The sequence below is a fragment of the Peromyscus californicus genome, unplaced genomic scaffold, assembly GCF_007827085.1.
Source record: "Peromyscus californicus insignis strain IS unplaced genomic scaffold, ASM782708v3 Scaffold_15__1_contigs__length_86483966, whole genome shotgun sequence".
Classification (NCBI taxonomy): Eukaryota; Metazoa; Chordata; class Mammalia; order Rodentia; family Cricetidae; genus Peromyscus; species Peromyscus californicus.
Window position 1 is genome coordinate 77,463,236 of NW_026294447.1, and position 20,146 is coordinate 77,483,381.

A 20,146-nucleotide genomic window follows, 5' to 3' on the forward strand; every position below is an offset into this window, starting at 1 on the left:
TGCCCACACCAAATCTATGTAGGGAAGAGAGAGGGGTTCAGAGAAGGAAAAGTAAAGAGGAGGGATGAAAAGAGGAGGTGGGGAATGGGAAGAAGGAGGAAGAGGAAGAGTAAAGATGAAAAGGAAGAAGAAGAGATTGTTGAAAAATGAGAACACAAAGGAACACTAGAAAGTACTAATGTGTCAGACCCCCACCCCCCACCCCACCCCCGGTCAGTAGAGTAAAGGTTCTCTGTTTCGAAGAGTTTGGAGATATTTTGGTCCACAGATGGTGCTGTGCCCTGGGCACCAGACCCCCAAAGAGACCACCATAGACACGAACTCATGGAAATGCAAAAGTAAGGTTTATTTCAATTCAAGCTGTGGCAGGGACCTCTGTTGAGCACCCCAACATAGCAGAGGCTAGAGGAGGTGCCCGCCCCTCTGCAAGCTCAGTTTTTAAAGGCAAAAACCACAAGGTTACATCATTTAGGGGTGCGAGTACGGGTACAATTCTGATTGGCTCAAGTTTTAGGGGCTTTTCAGAATTTCTGTGTTATCTGACTTTGTAGTTTTAACCGGTTGTTTGTTAAACTTTATAGACTACCTCCAGCATTGGGGCGTTCTGTGGTTAATCAATTCCTACCAGATAGTCCTTCAAACATCTTGACTTTGTACTTTGACCATCTCTGGCATTGGGGCATTCAATGGTTAATCACTTGCTACCAGATAGTCCTTCAAACATCCTGACTTTGTCCTTTGACCTATGTCAGCAGCTCTGAGAATTTTGAAACTCAGGCCTGTTTCAAGCTGGGGTGAGGGGCTTGCTTGAAATGGGGGTGCTTTGGTTCTTTAATGGTAAGTTTCCCATTTGGCGCTGACACAGATCATGTTCCTCAGTCACTGCTGTCTTCCTGCTCAGTTGCGATATCAGCTCCTCAAGACAAAGAGCCATCTCAAAGCTGAAATGTGAAGAAGCTAACCTCAAGGCCATGAGACACAGTGTGTGAGAGACACCACACTTCAGTCGTTTATCAGCTACTCCTGCTTGATGAGGTGATCAGGGCCGGCAGGTCAGGCACAGGGCTTTGAGGAATCTACCTAGAAGGTTCTAAGTGCCTGCTGTAAGGCGATTAGAATCGGCACACACACAACGGCTCTTATTCATCCGCCCTATTATGGTCCAAATCTAAAATGTTCTCCTTGCCAACCATGGTTCATTTTGAGTACATGTTTCCCTGCTGCTGTTACTATTTTGGGAGGCTCTGGGATCTTTAGGAGGTGGAACCTAGCTGGAAGAAGTAGGTAACCAGGGGGAGGCCTTTCAAAGCCACATACAAACTGTACCTTGGTTCTGGCCTGCCTGTTTCCTGGTACACCACTGTGTGAAATCTCTTGTACTTGCCCCTGCTAGTACAGACAGAGAGTCTCTGCCCTCCCTTCTCTCCTATGATGGACTGAAACCCTTCTGAAACGGAGGCAGAATTAATCTTTCCTCATGTAAATTATTTTTTCTGGGTATTCTGGTCACAGCAATGCAAAGGGAATGAGTACACTCCCCGAACCACAGTCAGAAAACTATCCTACAGGGACGTAAATACTATCGAGTTCATGCTATGAGCCAGCACTGAAATTCACATCCTTTTTCCAGGTGGAAACTCAAGACCTTATCGGCTTGGAGCTACTTTACCAGAGTTTCATTCCTGAGAATGTTGGGTAAAGCTGTTGGAGATTAAATCAGCAGATATTGGCTCAGGACTTCAAGGTGAGGACATTACTTTCTTGAGGCTGCTACAAACACTGAGTGGTCTTAGCAGCAGTTTAGTGGTAATGCCTCACAGTATGGAAGGCTGGAAACCTAACATAAAGGTGTTGACAGGGCTTTTTCCCTCAGAAGGCAGAGAATCTGTTTTGTGCCTACCCTCTAGTATCTGGTGGCTTGCTGGCATTTAAAAAAAAAAAACACCACTTCCTAGCTTGCAAAGCACTCATCACTCTAAGTTCATGTGGTATTTTCCCTTTGTGCATGTATGTATGTCACTTTGCGTTTCCTCTTTTCTGACGGACACTATTGCCTTGGATTAGGACCCGTTTTAATGATGCCATGTTAACTTGATCATATCATCTTCAAAGACTTATTTTCAAATAAAGTCATAGTCTGCAATACTAAGGGTTATGACTTCAACATAATTTAACTTATAGGGAAATTCAGTTTTTCTCAAGTGTCTGGGCTCTGGCTTTGGAGCTATAATCTCATAATTTTCTTAATGACATTACATCTAGCACTGGAGTTGACCTCTCAGGACATTTCCAGTAATAGACCATGCATATGAATTCTATATTTATTGTGTGAAATATGTCTTACTGTGGTTTAGAGACTGGGGAGTGGCCAGCAAGAGGCAATGCCCTGTTTCAGAGAATGAGTCTTGTGAAACTGAGAGTGAGATTGTGCCATGCTCTTACTACAGGAATGGATCCAGGCCACTCCAGGCTGATCAATTGGCAGATGCCCTAGGATGAGGTTTTTCTACAGACCATGTGGCTGTAGGCATCAGGAAATGCCAGGAAACAGCCATGTTCTCTACCTCTGGGCAGAGCGCAAAAGCATGTGAGGTGGACAGAGCTCTTTCACAATTGCCAAGAACTCTGCTTCCCATGGGAGGAAAATCAGTTAAATTTGTCTTTGGTGCTCTCCACTTTTTCTTCACAGTTCCTCTGTGCTATTGTGGTACAGTCCTTTCCAATTCCCTCAAACACCTGGGACTGAGCTCTGTCCTTCTTCTTGTGAAAGAAATTCTGTTCTTTTCTTTTTGTTTTGTTTTTCAAGACAGGGTTTCTCTGTGTAGCCTTGGTTGTCCTGAAACTCACTCTGTAGACCAGGCTGGCCTGGAACTCAGAGATCCGCCTGCCTCTGCCTCCCGAGTGCTGGGATTAAGGGTGTGCACCACCACTGCCTGGTGAAAGTAATTCTTAATGAAAGATCTAAAATATATAGATTCACATTTAGGTCAAGATGGCTGCTATGTGTTTAGAGTGGCTTCTGTCTTTAATGTAGCACAGATGATTAACAAGGCCTTTTATTGGAGGAGCAAAGTTCTAAGGCTGTAAGATGGGTCCTTCGGGTCCTTCAGACATCTCTTTTATTAACTAATCAGCCCCTAAATTAAAATTAATTCATCCTCTACAATTGTCAGTGATCCAGAGATGTGCTGATCACGTTAGCAGTTTTTCTTTAGTTCTAGGAAGAGGTAAGATAAAAAGTTATGAGTATATAATCTGAACTTGTCTGCAGTGCCCAGCCCACCTGCCTTTGTGCTGTTCGGCTGCATCTGTCTAGGATCTGACAGGACAGGACTTGCTATATGGTCATTATTCAACCCCTTTTCTTAGTTGGCTTGGAGATATAAACACCAATTCTGTTTATTCTTGGGTGTTTCCTTTCCGCCATGATCTCCATGACCATGCCCAGTAATGCTGAACCACTGTAAGAGAAGGGTTCCCTTCTTTTAAGAGTGAAATCCCCATTTCCTCTTGATGGCCCTCTGTCTCCCTCAGCCTTTTGACTAAATCAAAGAGGAGGGGAGTACAGAGCTTGACACAGGTTAGGAGCCTGGTAGAGTTGCTGAAGATGGCCCTGGCTGAACTTTTTGTGGATGTCTCAACTCTCATCTGTCCATCATGGTTCAGAGACATAGCTGATAGCCCCGAAGGTGGTTATCAGCTACCAGGAGATCTCCATGGCAGAGAGCTGACCCATCATCCCATACTTCACAGTATCTTCAGGGGAACAGGCAGGACTATATGAGAGACTCATCACTAAACCAGAAAATCCTGGCTTGGTTTTCTCTTTTCCTCTGGCAGTTAACCTCACATCTGGACAGACCACATTGGCAAGTGTTGGATATGGGCAACAGGACCAGCAGATAATAAATAATGCAATGAAAAAAATACATCCCAGTAAGCCCAAGTGATGTGAATGGAGAGTTCTTTGTAAGTATCACATGTTTACAGACACTTAGTACTTTATATTATCATCACAGAGGCTAATTTATTCTGGTTTAAAAATTATTTTATGTGGAAAGTATGGTTGGGGAGCTAGGAGTTCTTGGGAGACCAATCCAAGAATCACATCTAGCTAGCTTCTCCTGGATAAACCATTTTTAACTTGATTTTCAGTTCATTGACTTTCTTTGGCCTTACCAGCAGGTGTCATTACATGGGTTGAGAACTCTCACAGAGAACGGAAAGATGAAGACTCAATTCTTTGAAAATAAGTTTTATGTTCTCAGTAGACACCCTAAGGCATTAAATTCTCATTTGGTTAGGTGAATTCTTTCAGGGCCATGCTGAAATTTGTTAATGGCTTGTTGCCTGCCCACCCACACTCTTTCATTTGGTGTATAATGATGCTTAATTAATTTTTGAATTAGAAATGTAAATACACCAACCCTTCCCAACATCATAACCTCTCGTTCTAAAAACATGTCTAAAAATGCAGTCTCTCAAGTCAGGGAAATGGCTCACTTGGTAAAGTGCTTGCTACAACATGAAGACCCGAGGTTAGTCTCCAGCACCACACAGGAGCAAGGCAGGGATTCCTGAGGATCAGTGAGCTCCAGATTCAGCGAAACTCTGCCTCAAAAAATATGGAGAGTGATTGAAGAAGACACTCAATATGACTTCTGTCCTCCACATACATGGGAACAAATGAACGCATGCACCCCCACCCCCACCCCAAGTACCTTCCTATTATTAACACATTTTCCAGATTCTGTCCATTAAAGGCAGCCAAAGCCAATAATTTCTCATATGCATGTTCAGTCATCTACTAAGATTAAATAGTAAGTCAGTCACCCATCCATCATCTGTTTATATCCATACCAACCCACCATCTATCTATTATTATATCTATCATTAACCTAATTCTTTGTAATGGCTATACAACATTTATTTTATGAATATTTCATGACTTAGGGCGCTGTTGATATTTGCATGTTTTGCCTGAAGTGATTTCTGAGATGCGTGTGGGAGAGGATGCAACAATTCTGGATTTTATTTTGATACTAGGGCATAACCTTCTAGATTGTGGGGACAACAATGGGGCTATTGCAAAAGCTGGGTGGGAAGAGGAGAGAACTGTCGCCAGAGAACAGGTGTCTCATGGGAAACTGGGTGACATATTGCTACAGGACATGATTTCATTCTTTTCTCTACTTTCTTAGGAAATTCTAAGCAAAACAGACACCATTGACAAATGCATTAGATGCTTACTTACTATTCAGCAGAAATTATTGTATATTTTCTATATATACTGGTTTAGGGTGACAGCAGTGGACAGAACAATGCCCTTGCTATAATGCCACTTGCATTCATGGGAGGGGATAGAGTTAAAATCTAGGGCACAAATAACTTTTCTGAAGACAACTAAATCAGGGCACGGGGCTTGGGAGAAATGGAGGCTGTTTTAGTCGCTTTCTGGAGAGGGGAACAGATGATGATGCCTCATTGCTAGGTGGGTTCCGCGTGAGCACTGGGGCCACCTGCCAGTCCCTGCCAGTCCCTCATGTACTCCTATTCACATTTACACACTGGGAAGCCCCACTGCTCTCCCCATAGCCAAGAATAAAGGCCTATCTTCTTCCCAGGCATTTGCTGGAACTCCTTGGGAGAGGATAAAGATATGAACATAGATACAACCTGAATAAGGGGAAGGTTGCCTTAGGGAAAATGTGAATATTCTACCAGTAGATTAATTCAGCACCCCTGAATTACCATAGGGTTTCTCATCATTCACTGTTTAGCAGGGGGCAGGGAAAATTATTCATTATTAAACATGAGCTGAAATGAAAACGCCACACTTTGTAAAACATGCAAGGTTACCTACTATGGTAACTGCTTGTGGAGTTTTAATGTGTCTGCAGCATGGCTAATTAATTTGCTCTGAGCTTCACTGGAATTCTTATTTGAAATGATTGTCTTGGTAACTGAAATGCATCATAGAGAGCAGGAACATTAGAAATGCCATTTAGGGGCTGCTGTAACAATCTGAGCCCTTTCCAGGGCTTCCCCAGCCTGCAGCAGTCAGTACTACCCTCGCCCCCGTCTAGTTATACCAGCATTGTAGGGTGGGCACTGTTTGCTAGAGGTTGCACAGCTTTGACTACAGTATGGTGTTGTGGGTTAGCTTATGTGATCTCAAGTCAGACCTGTATAGGATCTCACATTAACTAGCAGCCACTTACTCTGTGACCTCAGGCATTTAATGGCATTGTTCCCTTCCCTGTAAACTTTGAATGATTTTAGTACCAGAAATACTGCAAAAGGTAGGTACAGCAGGTGCACTTTCAAAGTTCATGTCACTAAGTGAATCCTCTGCTTTCTTCTCTGTCCTCCCCACTTCTTCTCTTCATTTTAAATCACCATTATCAACACTCCTCTTTCTCCTTTGTGCTTGTTTTTAGGCATGCAATTTGTGTGTTGAGATTTGAAATACTGTGTCCAAACTGGGCAAAGAATAAAGGACAATATTGACATAACCATCTTCTAAGGCCTCAAAGAAGCAAGAAGCTGGGTGACCTGAGCCCTAGTTGGGGCTTTGCTGTGGCCATTTGACTAGAGTAAGCCCTTTCACTGGCCTCCACTCTCCTCCTTGGTAGGACAGAGAGGAAGAAATCAGTATCTCTCAGGTTCCATCCCATTCTCAAAGAAGTAGAGTCTAAATAAATGACGACAGTTAGATAAATTAGGGTGTGTTTGTCAGAGAATAGGAAAGAAATGATTAACAGTTCCTTAATCAAGTTGGATAGACTTGGAAAAATTAAAGAAATCTTAGCAAATGGTATCTAGCATTATCTATGAAAGATTTTGCAACCAAGCTGGAGTAGTTTGTCTTTGTATCTTCTAAATTGAGCTCATTTACTAATACACTTATGTGTATATAGTGCCCTTAACAACACTGGGACATTTTCCAAGGTCAAAGTGGTATCTTGTAAATCTTTGTATCTCCTGGATTAATAGCTTGCTATTTTGCTAAATGAGTATCTGTCAATGTAAGTGAAAAATAAGAAAACAATACAGGGTCCTGGGTAATCATCGTATTATCCACTACTATACCACCTCTATGTCTTTGGTCTACCAGCAACTTATAAATTAGTACATTGTTCAGACTTCTATTTTAGTCTAATGGTTTGCATATATAATTCCTTGGAAGCTCTTAATGTATCACAATTGTTATTAAATAACAATTAACCTTGTGAACAAAGGAGAAGTCACAAGCATTATTTATTACTTTGCCAGTTTCAATAAAGATCTACTGTGCTAATAGTTTTTCATGGAGACAGCTGCCATCAGTTAAATAAAAACATCATTAAGTGGCAACTGTAAGTATCAATAGCGGGAGAAGCTACTGGTTTTCTGCTTGTTGAGAGGCATTAACTGGTTTATGAGTGTCCATTCTGATAGCTTTCTGTTGTATGGTGGTATTTTATGGCTGTCTGTTAAACACATCCACACCCACAAATGTTTATTGAATCTTACTGTTGAAGGGCATGTTAACAACCTTTTACCAAGTGTTTCTCAAATTGTGGCCAAAGATCTCTTAGGAGTTTCTGTGAGTTTTTAAAGGGACTTTCTAAACGTTGGAAAGTCTGTGACAGAGGAGAATTTTCTGCATGAAACAGTAGGACCTTTTGACTTAATTTTTGACTTAGCTCTCTTAATTCAGAGTTCATTTTGGTACAGTCTTTGTAAGGTGGCATGCCACAGCTGTACAAATCAATCTTATAAAGTCATAACACCCAGGTACGTATCAGCAATAATATGTAATGGCTACTGTTTATTTTATAAAACCTTTTTCATACCATATATTAGGATCAAGTTTTTCCCTCCTTACCGCTTCCCAGATCGGTTTTGGGGAGCAACCAGTAGTTTTGGCAATAGTCTGAGATGTTTAGGGGTGTTCATGAGCGCCTGTGGTCAATGATTCAACTAGATGTAACCAATTCCTAGAACTGGATATTTCACTTGGTGGTGAATATATCTCATTGGGACACTGTCTTCTCTATTATTTGGTGACTTCTTTTAAGTTCTTTCATATATGCAGATATTTTAGGCAACTTCTCCAGTTCTGCAGTTTCCAATGGTCCTTCAAATGGCCCTTGGTGTTAGTTGTCCCTCCCTGTAATCTCTTCCTTCCTCCTCCCCATTTAATATTCCCATTCCAGTATTCCCCTTATGTCTTCATAACTGTATATATCGATTACTGTTCCTTGGGAGATCTTCCCCTCCTCCCTCCTCCCTTACTCCATATCTAACGTCTATGATTACACAGATTGTAGTTCACCTATCAAAGGTTTAAAAACTAACATTCACATATAAAAGAAAACATACAATATTTGTCCTTGTGGGTCTGGATTATCTCACTAGGGATGATTTTTTTTCTAGCTCCATTCATTTTAACTGTGCATTTCATAATTCCATTTTGAAACAGCTGAATAATATTCCATCATGTAAATGTACAACACTTTCATTATCCATTCATCAGTTGATAAACATTTAGCTATTTCCAATTTCTGGCTGTTATGAATAGAGCAGTAATGAATATGAATGAGTAAGTATCTCTATACTAGGATGTAGAATCCTTTCGGTATAGATCTAAGAGTGGTAGAGCTGGTCTTGAGGTAGAGCTATTCCCAGCTTTCTGAGGAACCATCACACTGATTTCCATGGTGCCCATACAAGTTTTCACTCCCACCATCAATAAGTGTTCCCCTTCCCCCAAATACTTGTCAGCATGAGCTGTCATTGGTTTTATTGATCTTGGCCATTATGACTAGTATACAATAAAATCTCAAAATAGTTTTATTTTGCATTTCCCTGGTGACGAAGGATGTTGAATACTTCTTAAAGTGTTTCTTAGCCATTTATGATACATCTTTTGAGAACTCTCTGCTTACTTCTGTACCCCATTTTTAATTGGGTTATGTGTTTTCTTGATGCCCAGATTTTGTTCTTGCTCTTTATATATTCTAGACACTAACCCTCTATCAGTATTACTGATTTTCTTAAAGAATCAACTCGCAGTTTCATTGATTCCTTGTATTTTGTTTGTTTGTTTTTATTTAATTGATGTCAGCTCTGAGTTGATTACTTCTTGATGTCTACTCTTTTTGGATGTCATTTCTTCTTGTTATCCTAGAGCTTTCAAGTGTGCCACTAGGTTGCTAATGTGAGATACCCCCAATTTTTTTCATGTAGGTACTTAGTGCTATGAACTTGTCTCTTAGAACTTCCTTCATTGTGTCCTGTAGTTGTTGTTACTGTTTTTTTTTTTTTTTAACTCTTCTGCTCTTTGGGGAGCCCAACACCCAGCTCCCAAAAAAATCACACAGTATCTTATTCTTACTTATGAATAGCTGACCTTAGCTTGGCTTATTTCTAGCCAGCTTTTCTTAAATTATCCAATCTATCTTTTGCCTCTGGGATTTTACCTTTCTACATACCTTTCTTTACTTCTTACTCTGTGGCTTGCTATGTAGCAGGGTGTCTGCCCCCTGGTGTCCTCTCTCCTTCTCTTTTTCTCACTTGTTCTTTGATCTTTTCTTCCCAGATTTCTCTTTCTATTTATTCTCTCTGCCGGGCAGCCCCGCCTATCCTTTCTCCCGCCTAGCTATTGGCCATTCAGCTCTTTATTAGACCAATCAGGTGTTTTAGACAGGCAAAGTAACACAGCTTCACAGATTTAAACAAATGCAACATAACAGAATGCAACACATCTTTGCATCATTAAACAAGTGTTCCACAGCATAAAAGAATATAACATGTTTTTAACTAATATTCCACATCAGTGTCCCATAGATTTAGGTATGTTGTATTTTATTTTCATTCAATTCTGAACAGTTTTCAATTTCCGACTTAATTTCTGTGCTGATCTAGTCTTCATTCAGTAGTGATTTGCTCAGTGTCCATGAGTTTGTATATTTTCTGTTGTTGTTGATATACAGCTTTAATATATGGCAGATAGGATGCAGGGTAATTTTTTTCAATTTCCTTAAATCTGTTGAGCTTGCTTTGTGTCCAAATATGTGGTCAATTTTGGAGAAATTTTCATCTGCTGCTGAGGAGAAAGTATTTTTTTCTTTTGTGTTTGGGTGAATGTTGTATAAATAGCTGCTAGGTCCATTTGTTTTATGATGTTATTTAACTCCAACATTTCTCTGTTTAGTTTTTGTTTGGATGATCTGTTGATTGATGAGACTCAGGTATTGAAGTCACTCACTGTAACTGTAGGAGGGTCAATGTGTGATTTTAGCTGTAGTAATTTTTTTTTATGAACTTGGGTACCCAGGTTTTGGTGCATAAATGTTTATAATTTTAAAATCCTCTTGGTGGATTTTTCTATGATTTGCTTTGGCTTGAAGTCTATTTTTTCAGATATTAAAATAACTATACTTGCTTCTTGGGTCCATTTGCTTGGCATACCCTTTTCTGTCTTTTTATCCTGAGGTGATCTTTATCTTTGATGATGAGGTGTTTCTTGGTTGCAGCAGAAAGATGGATCATATCTGTTAGTCTGGGTTTTTTTTGGGGGGGGGTGAGAGAGAGGTGTAGTTGAAACTATTAAATTGAAAGTTAGCAATACACAGTGTGTTTTGATTCCTGTTATGTAGATATTATGGTTTGCTTTTCCCCCTTCTTTTGATTTACTATTCTGGAATTACTTATTCCTTGTGTTTTCTTTAGACTGACGTTTTTGTCTAGTGTCTTCTATAGAGCTGGATTAGTAAGTAGATGTTGTTTAAATTTGATTTTAAATGCTTTTCTTTCTTTATCTGCTGTGATTGATAGTTTTGCTGGGTATGGTAGTCTGGGCTGGCATTTGTAGTCTCTTAAGAGTTTGCACACCATCTGTTTAGGTCCTTCTGGCTTTCAGAGTCTCCATTGAGAAGTCAGGTATTATTCTAGTGGACCTGCCTTTATATGTTACTTGGTCTTTTCCTCTTGCAGCTTTAAATATCCGTTCTTTATTCTATAGATTTAGTAATTACTATGAATTTCTTTTCTGGTTCTGTCTATTTGGTGTTTTGTATGCTCCTTGTACCTTGATAGGTACTTTCTTCTTTAGGTTGGGAAAATTTTCTATGATTTTGTTAAAAATATTTTCTGTGGCTTTGATCTGGGTATTTTCTCCTCCCTCTATTCCTATTACTCATAGATTTGGTCTTCCCTTAGTGTCCTAGAGTTTGTGACTGGAGTTTTTTAGTATTAACATTTTCTTTCACTGAGGCATCCATTTCTTCTATCTTGTCAAAACTTGATAGTCTTTCTCTCTTCTGGCTTGTACCCTGTGAATCTTACCTCTGAGGTTTTTGACTTCCTAAATTTTTCATTTTCAGATTTATTTCAATTTGTGTGTTCTTTAGTAATTTTATTTCTACTTTCATGTCGCTTGAGCTGTTTTCATGATTTCATTCTGCTGTTTCTTTGTGGTTTTGTGTGGTCTTCATTAAGGGATTCATGCATACTCTCTAAGGTCCTTCAACATCTTCATGATTGCTATTTTGAAGTCCTTGTCTTGTGCTTCAGCTATATTTCAATTTTCAGGGCCTACTGCAGTAAGAACTACTGGCTTCTGGTGGAGGCATATTGTCTTGGTGATTCATTTTTGTGTTTTGTGTAGGCATTTGGAATTAGGATGATTGAAGTGATTTTAGGTGTTGTCTTTGTTGGGTGAGCTTTCCATTCCTTAGTTTCTGTTGTCCCCTCTGGATCTTAGAAAAGTGTTACGGCTGTGCTTCCCTGGTGGAGAGTGCCTTTGCAGGTTGGTGAGCAGCAGAAAATAGAGAGAAAAGGCTGAGAGGGGCTGAGGGAAAGAGCTCAAGGTATCTTGTTCACATCCAGAGATGAGGTCCCCAGGGAGATAGAGGTGTGGTAGAAGGAGGGGCTCCTGAAATTATGCTGCAGTTGGACAAAAAAATACTTCTGGAAAGACCCTGATAAAAGCTAGGGAAATGTGGTTCTGTACCAAGTGTGGAGTCTCTAGTGAATGAAGTTGAAGCGGGAGGAAGGATGCTTCTAATGAGGCTGATACAGGTCTGAGGGCGAGACTGGAGAAACAGCCATGGGCAACAGGAAGGATAGTGTCAATTTTCTACCCGAGTCCCAGCCAGCTGTGGCCACCAGGGGTCCCAGGTAGAAGGCATTTCTAGGTATCAGCACTGACACAAAGGAATAGGGGTGGGCTAGAAGGCATGGCTGAGGGAGTTCTCAGGATCCTCACTAAGAGGTGGAATCTATAATAGCAACCCTTGATCTTTACTCATTTCAACCCCTGCCCCTGGTCTAGTGATTTTCATTTCCTATTTTATTCACTTACCGTATTGTTGGAATTTTATGCATATTTATTACTTTTACATTTAAAAGTTAAAGCTATTTCTTAGACGTCTGACTAAGCTGGTATATGTTCTTAGGAGCATTTGACTTATCTCCGTAACCCAGCATTATGTCGGAGTGCTATGACTTGAAAACATGTATTACCAAAAAGTTCTAAAGAGAAATGCTTAGAAATGCAATTCTCAATTTCCTGTGCATTCTTCTTCTCAAATAAGAAAGTAACTTCAACTCTGATGGATGAAGAGAGAATTTGAGAGTGACCAAGGCATAGAATTCCTGAGCTTCACTCTGCATCTGAGACTCATCTCACAATCACTGCATCCTTCAATTGACTTCAAATCTTCACCCTGGAATGATGTTGCTGTCAAGTACGGGGTGAGTTTATTTATCTTAATGTTACTTGGTATATAAGTCTCTTGTAGGTGCTGCAGCAGGCACATAACTTGCAAACCAGAAACTTATTCTTTAATGCTTTTGGAGGCACTAACACAACTCCAAGGCCTCACCAGGGTTTTGAACTCCCTCCGTGGCTATAGAAGGAGATCTTCCCTTTCCTCATCCAACTTCTGGTGGCTTGTGGTTAATTTCTCCTTCTGTGTTCACACAGCCTTTTCCTCTGTGTCTTCTCATTTTGAGAAGTCACCTGGATTTAGTGCCCACTCAAGTAACACAGGATCAGTAACCCAGCTCAGCATTGCAAAAAAACCCAGTTAATTGTAGTGCCAAAGTTTTTCAAAGAAGGTAACTTTTAGTAACAGGTGAAGTCATAGGTTCTGGGGACTAAGAAACAGGGATTCCTGTCAGAGTTTAGGCTAATTCTACCTACTATATTTGGTAATTAAACAAAAATTCATAAATTTAAAACAGGTGACAGTTGAATGGATTGCCCTTTTCCTGTGTTGAAATGCCCCTTCCTTGGCACTGGAGGGCAGGGCCATACTCCTGGTTTGGCTTTTTCCATTGAGGTTTGGTTAGGATGAAGCTTCCACAGCTAGACTTAAATTTGGAAACTTCCACTTCTTATCAAATAACTTCATTTTTCTTTCATTTTTTTTTTTGTGTGTGTTTTTCAAGACAGAGTTTCTCTTTGTAGCCCTAGCTGTCTTAGAACTTGCTCTTTAGACCAGGCTGGCCTTGAACACATAGAGATCCACCTGCCTCTGCCTCCTAAATGCTGGCATTAAAGGTGTGTGCCAGCCTTCCCTGGCAACTTCACTTTTCTGTAAGGAAAGAGAGACCTATATATTAAGAAGAATTTTTGTTTTTTTGGGGGGGGGAGTCTTGATATGTAGCTCAGGATGGACTTGAACTCAGAATCTTCCTCCTTCTCCTCCAAGTTTAGGGATTATAGGCGTGAACCACCACTCCTACTTTAAGAACATAACTTTTTGAGTTTTAAGGGGTGCACATGTCATCTCTTTTACACCTGTAGTTCTGGGGCCAAAGGTACACCTTCTTTCTTTAGTTTTTTTTTTTTAAACTCATAAAGAGATGGTGATAATGTGTGGTACTAACATGGTAGAATTGTTATGAATATAAAATGCTCTGAAATAGATATAAACTTCTATTTGTGATGTTGCATTTTTCACCATATATTTTAAATTGCCTCTGAAATGTGTTTATGCCTCTACATTAAACGTGAACAGGAAAAACAAGTGATTATTAACCCTAAGCTGGAAAATACCCGCTCTCCCATGATCACCTCCAGCTACCTAGGGAGCTATTGAGAACACACACAGATTACAATTTAAAGGCTTAGAAAAGGAATTAAAAGGTAGCTATTGAATAATAGGGCTTGTTTATAGCAGAGTTGGCTTTCTCACAAGCTTACTGGGGCCAGATACTTAATATAAACAAATAAATCGGCGTAAGAAAAAGAAAAATAGGAACAGAAACACAATGGAGAATGGGAATTGATACAATAATAAGAAATCAATGACAGGGAACAACAAGATTGTAGGGAACTGGGGACAGCGGAGCAGTGTTTGGTTCGGTCGGAGGGGAACTGGGGACAGGGGAGCAGTGTTTGGTTTGGTCGGAGGGGAACTGGGCTCTTTAGTTGGTTAGCTGATGGTTGCTACAAAGATGAAAGACCTTCGTGATAAGTCAACCAAGGGACTTATAAAGTGTTTCTTTCTATCATGATTGTGGTGGTTTGAATGGAAATGGCCCCCATAGGCTCATAGGGGGTGGCGTTATTTGAAAGGATTAGGAAGTGTGACTTGTTGAAGTGTGGCCTGTTGGAGGAAGTGTGTCACCGCAAGGGGTGGGCTTTAAGATTTCAGAAGCTCAAGCCAGGCCTAGTGGCTCTCTTTCTCTTCCTGCTGCACTCGGATCCTGATGTAGAACCTCTCCAGCATCCTGCATGCTGCCCTGCTGCCTGCCATGATGAGAAAGGGTCAAACCTCTGAAACTGTATACCATCTACAATCAAATGGTGTCTCTTCACAGCAATAGAACACTAAGACATTTATATAGTTAGGCTAGGCTGTGCTACATAACAAACAAATCCTAGTCTTATGAAAGCTTAATCTTCTCTCCTTGGAAGGGCTTGTGAATCCCCAGGTAGCTTCCCTCCATGCCTAGACTCAGGCATCCAGGGTCCACCCTCTCAACACTGGGTCTTTATGTTCTTGGTAACCAGTGACTATGATTCCATTAAATCCTCCAGGTAAAGATACCTGCGAGATTTAAACCCAACACCACAGAATGTGACTTTATTTAAAGATAGGGTCTTTAGAGATATTGATAGAGTTTAAACACAATCATATATAATTATATTAGTCAATTTTCTGTTGCCAATAACAAGCTATCATAGACTAGGTAAGCTGTAAAGAAAAGAAAGAAATGCATTTTACCTACTCTTCTGGAAATCCAAGCTAAAGAGTCACATCACCAGAGTCCCTAGGTGGTGCAGATGACACACAGAAGAAGACAGAGACATGGCCTGTGAACATGTGTTTTCTGGTCTTTCCTCATCATGTTAGAAAGCTACAAGGAGTTCAATTACACAGCCAAACTCTGAGGACCTTATCTAACCCTAGACCATGCCCAAAGGCCCCAACTCTTAACAGCATAATCAGACAATTTTCTTCCCTCAGCATCCCTCGATGAATATTAAATTCCAGTACAGGAAACTTGAGGAGTTTACTGAAACCATGTCCAACTAGAGCAGGACTCTAATTCAATATGGCTGCCCTCTTTACAAGAAGGCAGCATTTTAGATGCAGAGACACACAGAAAGACTGCTATATAAAGAGTGGAAGTATATTGCCATGGCCAATGTGCTCCTAGAAGCCAGGACAGAGTCTTGGAGCAGATCTGTCCCTTGTGATTATAGAGGGAACATGGTCCTTTGTCCAAAATCACTGTACTCATGCATTTCTCACCTGTGAGATAGCAAGTTTCTATTATTTAAGCCATTCAGATTAAGTTACTTGGTTAGAGCAGCCCTAGGAAACTAAACACCAAGAAACAGAAAGACTGGGTAGTCACACGTGGGAGCTTTCCCCTGCCTGCTGCAGCCTCAAGGAAACATTTCTACTCATGGTTTGTTGGCCAGAAGTAGTCACATGGCCCCACCTTCCACTAAAGGGCTGGGCGGTATGCCCAGAAGAGGAAGACTTGAAGTCTGCCAGCATTCAGAGCATCCACTCTGCTCCTTATTTTAGAAACTAGCTATTAAATCAGTTTAAAAAATGTTTTCTATTCTCTGCTCCAAGAAGACAACTGAGCAAGTCCACAATGAGTGAGCTAAACTCCTTCTGTCTGGATTTCACCAGCGCATCACATCCTGGGATTCTCTCCTGAAGGCAAACGCAGGTGTTGTGTCTCCATTTATGGTTTATAGTTAGATGTATGTTCTAAGCTAGAGGAAAGGGATAAATATGATTGGGGCATGGTATTGAGTAGAGGTCTCTGCTTGAGGAAAGGAAACCACCAAAACTCCTGCCAGAGTCCGGGTCTTATTCTATAGTCCAGATTGTTCTGGAACTCACCAGTAGCTCTGGCTGTCTTCAAATCCATGGTAATCCTCCTGCCTCAGCTACTCTGGAACTGAAATTTCAAGCAGGAATCACTGCACCTGGCTATTCTGCTCCTGGAAACCAGACCAGTTTGACTTAGTTTGCCTGAATTATTGGTGAAGTAGGCCTTTGGATATATCCTTGGGAAACCACCTACCATGTATACATTATTCCTGAAAACATACAGTCTTAATTTCAAACAATAAGCCTGGAAAATAATTTTCACAAACAATTGCATTGTGAACTTAGTGCTTTCTCTCTCTCTCTCTCTCTCTCTCTCTCTCTCTCTCTCTCTCTCTGTGTGTGTGTGTGTGTGTGTGTGTGTGTGTGTGTGTGTGTGTGTACACATGTATGCCTGTGCCCATGAACATATTTACAACCTTGATTTATCCTCAACCTAGCAACAATATTTTAAAATTATTTGTATGCAATATATACTTTATTCATATGCATATAATTTAAAAATAATATATCCAGATTCTTTCAACTGAATCTGTCTTAGAGGATATATCATAATAACACAGCTATGGATTATGCTCAAAATTATTCTTGAGGAACATGCTTGGTTGGTTTCACTCAGCCAAGGTTTTTCTTTTTAATTTTTGAGTATTTTTAAAAGTAAGGAAAAGAAATGAGACAAATTGTACTTTTCATGTGCTGTGGCACAAACTAGAAAAATATAATTGGGCTTCAGGCCAAATTCTGAAGGCAATTGGGACTGCTTATGTCAATTGGGCATACTTTATTCCTCAGCTTCTGTTGACAGAAAGAAAAATTGGTAGTGATCTGCTCCTCCATGCTGAAGAGGCAGAGAGAATATCTGAGCTCCAGAGAACAGCAGATGGGTGCATGTTGCAGTTACTGATTTGTCATTTGTGGGGAGTAGGGAATCCTCCAGTTTGGAGGAGGCCTCGTGTATCGGTTGCCTTGGGCCATCTGTTCCATGGCTGAAGGCAGCGCCATACGCTCAGTAAATGTTTGTGGGATGAATAATGAATCTTTCCTAGAGAGCTTCCATACAAGTGTATCTGCCTTTCCTTTATCCCTGACTGTCACATGGTCCATGCTCAGGTGTCCCGAGGAAGATGCACACTGTACAGGGTAAGACACTGCCATCCTCAGGTGTCCCCAGGAAGATGCACACTATGCAGCATAAGACACTGCCATCCTCAGGTGTCCCGAGGAAGATGCACACTGTGCAGGGTAAGGCACTGTCATCCTCAGGTGTCCCCAGGAAGATGCACACTCCGCAGGATAGGACACTGCCATCCTCAGGTGTCCCCAGGAAGATGCACACTGTGCAGGATAGGACACTGCCATCCTCAGGTGTCCCCAGGAAGATGCACACTGTGCAGGATAGGACACTGCTGCCATCCTCAGGTGTCCCGAGGAAGATGCACACTGTGCAGGATAGGACACTGCCATCCTCAGGTGTCCCCAGGAAGATACACACTCTGCAGGATAGGACACTGCCATCCTCAGGTGTCCCCAAGAAGATGCACACTGTGCAGGGTAAGGCACTGCCATCCTCAGGTGTCCCCAGGAAGATGCACACTGTGCAGGGTAAAACACTGCCCCTGCTTGCTTTATTTGACAAGTGTTTGTTGAACTATTAGGTGCTGGAGACTATATCTAGATAACAATAGCCTGACCCAGAAAAATAATGTGTTTGCCCCCCAAAACTAGAAGATATATGAATAGGAAAAAGCCATCTGGGAAACTGGAAGATGCCTCAAAGATTTCAGCCTCAGACCTTTGCGGACAGGGGAGGGAGAAGCCTCATCATCCATTGCCTTTTAACTTCTGTACGGCATAAGCTTTTCCCATGGGATAGATGATGTGCCCGGCATTTAAGTAGTAAGGATTCCTGATGCTTTGGGACCCCTAGGCCACCACTTTCCTACCCTCTATTAGATTTCAGTCTACCTCCTGACTGGCATGTACCTCTCAGCATAAGGATGTGCTTCTGTCTTCCACATGAACAAAACCACATCTTTGCTCATCCGTCTCACCATACCCTTTCTCATATCCTTCCCCATCAACTCAATCATGAGGATTTTAGTTTCCTCTGTCTCTTGTCCCCTCTTGTCACACAGTGCCATCACAGAGTCAGTCTTTTTTGTGCTACACCTGTTCCCATAGAGGTCACTTGGTCTTTAACCCATTTTAAAATGGACATTACTAATGCTTTGTTGACATTTGACCCTGCTGACCAGGGTCCCTTCCCTGTCTCTCATGACCTCACACATTCTTGAGTTTTCAATTTGCTTTTAGGTTCTTTTCTCAAGTGCTTTCCTGCTAATTCTTATTCTGTCCACTTTTTAAAATGGCTTTTTTCGAGGCTTGGATTTGGGCCACCTCTTCTCTTCTTCACTCGAGTGCGTTTCCTAGGGTGACCGCATCTGTGTCTATGTCCTTAGCTAACTCCGTCCATGCTGATAGCTCTCTTACTTGCATTTCCAGCCTAGGTTTTAAACTACATCCCTAGGCCTGCTTTTTATTTCTCACATACTTCCCCTTTTCCTCATCCCTATGTCCATTCAGTTGTTGCAAGTCCGCGAGTGATTTGCCTGGACTGTGGCAGCATCCTCCTCTCGTGCTCTCTTACCAGCAGGCTTGCCCATTGTTAAACTTAATTGTCCTCTTCTCCTAAATTCATATTTGGAAGTCCTCATGCCCAGGGAAGCTCTGTCTAGAGATAGACCCTTATAGGTGCTAACTAAAGCTAAGTGACGTCACAAGGGTGGGGCTCTCACCCAATATGACTAATGCTCTTATAAGAAGTAGAAGAGTTGCCAGGAAGCTGTGTACACAGAAGGAAGACCATGTGGCCGTGTGAAGAGACAGAGAGGAGGCAGCCATCTGTACTCCAAGGGGAGTAGCCTTATTTCCTATTACCTCTTTGATCTTGGACATGAAGCCCCAGAACTGTGAGGAATAAGTTTCTCTTGTTTAAGCTACTCAGTGCTTGGCTATTTTGTTATAGTAGTATTAGCAGGCCAGTGCAGATTTGATTGTGTCACTGTCCCACTTAAACGTCTTCATATAGAAGACTCCCCAACTCCCACTTCTTGCCTTTCTCCTCTGTTCATTATGCTGGCCTTGCTAAATTACAGGATTACAAGTTCCTTCTGAGCCATTACAAATGGCCTTTCCTTTACTGGATTGTTCTCCTTGGTCAGACAACCCACTTTCTGATAACATCCATTTGAACTACAGTTAACATTTCTCCACAAAGGCTTAAAAAAAAAAAAAAAAACCAACAGCATGAGTCTTCCCTCCTCAACCTCCTGGGTACTGTTGCAGAGTTCTTCTGGATCCCAGGCCCAGGCTTGAAGAAGAGGACTGAGGCCTCATTTATCTTCCTATGTAAGTTTTGCATCCCACCCACATATTGATTAAAACATGGGCATTCAAGGTTGATTTTAGATGAATAAACAAGATTAAACACTGTTCTCAAGGATGGAAAATAAAATTTGGCAAATCATTGTATTACCACAAGGTGGAGGGAAGAGTCGGGGAGAAGGTTCTGGTTGAGCCCACCTTGTCTTATGCTTGAACAGACCCACACATACCACGGGCCTAAGAACAAGACAGTCATTCCCACCATTGTTGTAATCACAACAGCAGTTTTCATGAACTGCACCTATACTCTACATCTGAAGTCTGCTGTAGATCATATGTAAAACATTTTGTTTAATGTCCACAGCTACTGCATGGAGACTAGTTATTATTTTTACTGCTTTAAAGAT

General features: G+C 41.2%; 1 long non-coding RNA gene across 4 annotated transcripts in view; it reads left to right on the forward strand.

Moving 5' to 3' along the window:
• Positions 1 to 20,146, forward strand: part of LOC128111187 (uncharacterized) — a 129,844-nt gene that overhangs the window by 66,696 nt on the left and 43,002 nt on the right. For 3 of the 4 annotated variants that reach the window (XR_008218518.1, XR_008218517.1, XR_008218519.1), the window contains exons 6-9: positions 1,631 to 1,744; positions 3,841 to 3,969; positions 6,441 to 6,596; positions 12,585 to 12,744. This is a non-coding gene — a long non-coding RNA (uncharacterized LOC128111187). The remainder of the gene's footprint in view (positions 1 to 1,630; positions 1,745 to 3,840; positions 3,970 to 6,440; positions 6,597 to 12,584; positions 12,745 to 20,146) is intronic. The other variant, XR_008218520.1, reaches the window with a different exon arrangement.